Source organism: Vulpes vulpes, chromosome 5 (genome assembly GCF_048418805.1).
Source record: "Vulpes vulpes isolate BD-2025 chromosome 5, VulVul3, whole genome shotgun sequence".
NCBI lineage: Eukaryota > Metazoa > Chordata > Mammalia > Carnivora > Canidae > Vulpes > Vulpes vulpes.
Genome location: NC_132784.1, coordinates 363,463 through 369,394, shown reverse-complemented (window position 1 = coordinate 369,394; position 5,932 = coordinate 363,463). Strand labels below are relative to the sequence as shown.

The window sequence follows — 5,932 nt, the reverse complement described above, 5'->3', positions numbered from 1 at the left end:
GAACTTCCCTAATTTGGGGAGGGAAACAAGCATTCAGATCCAAGAGTTAGAGATGACCCCCCCCCCAATCAATACAAACCATTCCACACCTCACATTTAATAGTAAAGCTTGCAAATTTCAAAGATTAAGAGAAAATTCTTTTTTTGATAATAAATTTATTTTTATTGGTGTTCAATTTACCAACATACAGAATAACACCCAGTGCTCATCTCGTCAAGTGCCCCCCTCAGTGCCCATCACCCATTCACCCCCACCCACCCACCCTCCTCCCCTTCCACCACCCCTAGTTCATTTCCTAGAGTTAGGAGTCTTTATGTTCTGTCTCCCTTTCTGATATTTCCCACACATTTAAGAGAAAGTTCTTAATGCAGCATGAGACAAGAGATTCTTAATTTATATGGGGAGAAATACCAGATTAACAGCAGACCTCTCCACAGAGACCGGTCAGGCCAGAAAGGGCTGGCAGGATATATTCACGGTCCTAAATAAGAAGACTTCCATTCAGAATAGGAGAGAAAAAGAGCTTCCAGAATAGGCAGAAACTGAAAGACTATGTGACCACCAAACCATCTCTACAATAAATATTAAAGGGGACCCTGTAGAAGAAAGAGGGAGTTCAAGGAAATAATCCACAAAAACAGGGACAGAATAGGTATTACGATAACACTATAAATTCATATCTTTCAATAGTTACTCTGAATGTGAATGGGCTAAATGATCCCATCAAAAGACACAGGGTATCAGACTGGATAAAAAAGAAAGTCCCATCTATTTGCTGTCTTACAAAAGACTCATTTTAGACCTAAGGACACTTCCAGCCTGTAAATGAAGGAGTGGAAAACCATCTACCATTCAGATGCTCCTCAAAGGAAAGCTGGGGTAGCAATCCTCAAATCAGACCAATTAAAGTTTATCTCAAAGACTGTAGTAAGAGATGAAGACAGACACTATATCATACTTAAAGGATCAATCCAGCAAGAAGACCTACCAATCATGAATATGTATGCTCTTAATGTGGGAGATGCCAAGTATATCAATTAATAATGCCAAGTATAGCAATTAATAACCAAAGTAAAGAGATACTTAGAAAATAATACACTAGACTCGTGGGCCTTGGCGATCCGTGGGGTGCACCTGCGCAGCTGTGGATGCCGCAGGTTTTTGAAACATGAATTGTTCACTCTTCTTGTCTGCCCTTTGCTTGCGAATAGCCTCAGCAGCTCCAAAACTCGATCAAAGCTTAAATGCACAATGGTACCAGTGGAAGGCAATGCACAGATTATATGGCATGAATGAAGAAGGATAGAGGAGAGCAGTGTGGGAGAATATGAAAATGATTGAACTGAATAATGGAGAATATAGCCAAGGGAAACATGGCTTCACAATGGCGATGAATACCTTTGGTGACATGACCAATGAAGAATTCAGGCAGGTGATGAATGACTTTCCAAACCAGAAGCACAAGAAAGGGAAAGTGTTCCAAGAACCTATCTTTGCTGAGATCCCCAAATCTGTGGACTGGAGAGAGAAAGGCTACGTAACTCCTGTGCAGAATCAGGGTCAGTGTGGTTCTTGTTGGACTTTTAGTGCAACTGGTGCCCTCAAAAGACAGATGTTCCGGAAAACAGGCAAACTTGTGCCACTGAGTGAGCAGAACCTGGTGGACTGCTCTAAGGCTCAAGGCAATGAGGGCTGCAGTGGTGGCCTGATGGATAACACCTTTCATCATGTTAAAGACAATGGAGGCCTGGATTCAGAGGAATCTTATCCATATCTTGGAAAGGACATAGAGACCTGTAACGACAAGACTGAGTGTTCTGCTGCTAATGACACTGGCTTCATGGACCTCCCTCAATGGGAAAAGACCCTAATGAAGGCAGTGGCAACTCTAGGGCCCACCTCTGTTGCTACTGATGCAGGCATTTCCAGTGCTACAAGTCAGGCATTTATTTTGATCCAGACTGCAGCAGCAAAGATCTAGATCATGGTGTTCTGGTGGCTGGCTATTGCTTTGAAGGAACAGATTCAAATAATAAGTTTTGGATTATCAAGAACAGTTGGGGTCCAGAATGGGGCTGGAATGGCTATATAAAAATGGCCTAAGACCAGAACAACCATTGTAGAATTGCCACAGCAACCAGCTATCCCATTGTGTGAGCGGATGGACCACAAGATTAGAGGACTTGAGGATAGCACATCTGGAGGAAGTTTACCTTAAAATTGACCATACTCTTATTGTGTAAGATAAGACACTTGAATCATTGAGAATCCAAGTTGTGATTTGAATTCTGTGATATTTTTATCAGGGTAAACATCACCACTACTTTCATTACTGTTATATATGGCTTTATAATGTTGAAGACTTATTACTTAATTCTAAAATTTTTGACTTCTTATTTTTTCAAAGGATATATAAACTTTACCTTTTCAAATAAATTTTAATTCAATAAGTAGAGGAAGAAAAAAATAAAATAATACACTAATCGTAGGAGACTTCAACACAGTACTTGTCAGTAAATATCAGATCTTCTAAGCATGACATCACCAAAGAAACAAGGGCCTTAAATTATACACTGGACCAGATGGATTTCACAGATGTTTACAGAACTTTCTAACTGAACACAACTGAATACACATTCTTCCCAAGTGCACATGGAACTTTCTCCAGAGTAGACCACACACTAGGTCACAAATGAGGTCTCAACCGATACCAAAAGATAGGATTGCCCCCCTGCATATTTTCAGACCACAATGCTTTGAAACTAGAACTCAGTCATAAGAAGAAATTTGGAAGAAATTCAAACACATGGAGGTTAAAGAGCATCCTACTAAAAGATGAATGGGTCAACCAGGAAATTAGAGAAGAATCTATGGATTCAGGGAAACTAATGAAAATGCAGATACAACCATTCAAAAAATTTGGGATACAGCAAAGAGGTCCCAAGAAGGAAATACATCTCAATACAAGCCTCCTTCAAAATATTGGAAATAACTCAAATACACAAGCTAAACTTGCACCTAAATGAACTGGAGAAAGAACAGCACATAAAGCCTACACCAAGCAGAAGAGGGGAGATAATAAAGATTCAAGCAGAACTCAATGAAACAGAGACCAGAAGAACTGCAGAACAGATAAAAAAAGAAAAACAGGAGTTGGTTCTTTGAAAGAATTAATAAGATAGATAAACCCTTAGCCAGCCTTATGAAAAAGAAAAAAAAAAAAAACCTCAAGGTAATAAACTCACAAAAGAAAGAGGAGAGATCAGAACCATACCAAGGAAATACAAATGATTTTAAAAAACATTTTATGAGCAGCTATAAGCCAATAAATTAGGCAATCTAGAAGAATTGGATGCAGTTCTGGAAAAATCACAAATGACCAAAACTAGAACAAAACGAAATAGAAAACCTGAACAGGCCAATAACCAGCGAGGAAATTGAAGCAGGTATCAAAAACCTGCCAAGACGCAAAATTCCAGGGTCAGATGGCTTCCGAGGGGAAGTCTATAAAATGTTTAAAGAGGAAATAATATTCTACTAAAGCTGTTCTGAAGGATAAAAAGGGATGGAATACTTCAAAATTTGTTCTAACAGGCCAGCATCACCTTGATTCCAAAACCAAAGACCGCACCAAAAAGGACAATTATAGAACAATATCCCTGATGAACATGGATGCAAAATTTCTCAACAAGATACTAGCCAATAGGATCCAATAGTACATTAAGAGGATTATTCACCATGACCAAGTGGGATTTATCCCTGAGATGCAAGGTTGGTTTAACACTCATAAAGCAATCAACGTGATTGATCATATCAACAAGAGAAAAAACAAGAACCATATGATCCTCAATAGATGCAGAGAAAGCATTTGACAAAATACAGCATCTATTCCTGATCAAAACTCTGCAGAGTGTAGGGATAGAGGGAACATTCCTCAGCATCTTAAAAGTCATCTATGAAAAGCCCACAGCAAATATCATTCAATGGAAAAACACTGGGAGCCTTTCCACAAGATCAGGAACACAACAGGGATGTCCACTGTCACCACGGCTATTCAACACATAGTACTAGAAGTCCTAGCCTCAGCAACCAGACAACAAAAAGAAATCAAAGGCATTCAAATTGGTAAAGAAGTCAAACTCTCCCTCTTTGCAGACGACATGATACTTACTGTACACAGAAAACCCAGAAGATCCACCCCAAGATTGCTAGAACTCATACAGCAATTCAGTAATGTGGCAGGAGACAAACATCAATGCATAGCAATCAGTGGCATTTCTCTACACTATCAATGAGACTGAAGAAAGAGAAATTGAGGAGTCAATCCCATTTACACTTGCACTCAATAGCATAAGACACCTAGGAATAAACCTAACCAAAGTGATGCCCTAAAAACTACAGAACACTTCTGAAAGAATTTGAGGAAGACACAAAGAGATGGAAAAATATTCCATGCTCATGGATTGGCAGAATTAATACTGTGAAAATGTCAATGCTACCCAGGAAAATTTACACATTCAAAGGAATCCCTATCAAAATACCACGGACTTTCTTCAGAGAGTTGGAAAAAATCATCTTAAGATTTGTATGGAATCAGAAAAGACAGCGGGGGGAATATTGAAAAAGAAAACCAGAGCCGGGGGCATCACAATGCCGGGTTTCAAGCTGTACTACACAGCTGTGATCTTCAAGATAATGTAGTATTGGCACAAAAACAAGACACATAGGTCAATGGAACAGAATAGAGAACCTAGAAATGGGCCCTCAACTCTATGGTCAATATTCGACAAAACCAGAAAGAATATCCACAGGAAAAAGGATAGTCTCTTCAATAAATGGTGCTGGGAAAATTGGACAGCCACGTGCAGAAGAATGAACCTATACCATTCTCTTACACCATACACAAAGATAAACTTAAAATGGATGAAAGATCTAAATGTGAGATGAGAATTCCTCAAAATCCTGGAGGATAACACAGGCAATACCTTTTTTAACTTGGCCGCAGCAAGTTCGTGCAAGATAAATCTATGAAGGCAAAGGAAACAAAAGCAAAAACGAACAACTTTAATCAAGATAAAAAGCTTCTGCACAGCAAAAGAAATATTCACCAAAATAATAGACAACCTACAGAATGGGAGAAGATATTTGCAAGTGACCTATCAGATAAAGGGCTACTATCCAAGATCTATAAAGAAGTTATTAAACTCAACACCAAAGAAACAAAGAATCCAATCATGAAATGGGCAAAAGACATGAACAGACATTTCACCAAAGAAGACCTACACATGGCCAACAAGCACATGGGAAAATGCTCTGCATCACTTGCCATCAGGGAAATACAAATCAAAACCACAATGAGATACCACCTCATACCAGTGAGAATGGTGAACATTAACAATACAGGATACAAGAAATGTTGGAGAGGATGTGGAGAAAGGGGAACCCTCTTGCACTGTTCTGAAAGTGTGAACTGGCACAGCCACGTTGGAAAACAGTGTGGAGGTTCCTCAAAGAGTTAAAAATAGAGCTACCCTAGATCCCAGCAATTGCCCTTCTGGGTAGTTTATATATATATATATATATATATATATATATATATATATATATATATATATATATATATCCTGCTTAAAGCAGGATAAATGTCCCAGGCTTTAAGCAGGATAAAGACTCTCCTTACTTTATCTGGTGCTATGTGCTCTAATGAAGTAAAATTCTTGGAAATTGGGAATCTTCATATTCTTAAAGCTTTTGAAAGTATCATTTTTATATTTACCAGATGCCTTATAGAGTCCAAATTCTCATAAATGGAGAAAATAGTCTTCCTTCCTAGTTTTCTTACACACAGAAAAGGTACATGGATAAATGTTTAGGAAAACCTTCGACTTATGAATAAATACCTAAGGAAAATTAGAAAAATTCCTAAGTTTG

The 5,932-nt window shown here is 38.5% G+C and overlaps 1 pseudogene; it reads left to right on the top strand.

The window, feature by feature from the left end:
- Positions 1–1,169: 1,169 nt before the first annotated feature.
- On the top strand, positions 1,170–2,158 carry LOC112916693 (procathepsin L pseudogene; annotated as a pseudogene).
- Positions 2,159–5,932: the final 3,774 nt, after the last annotated feature.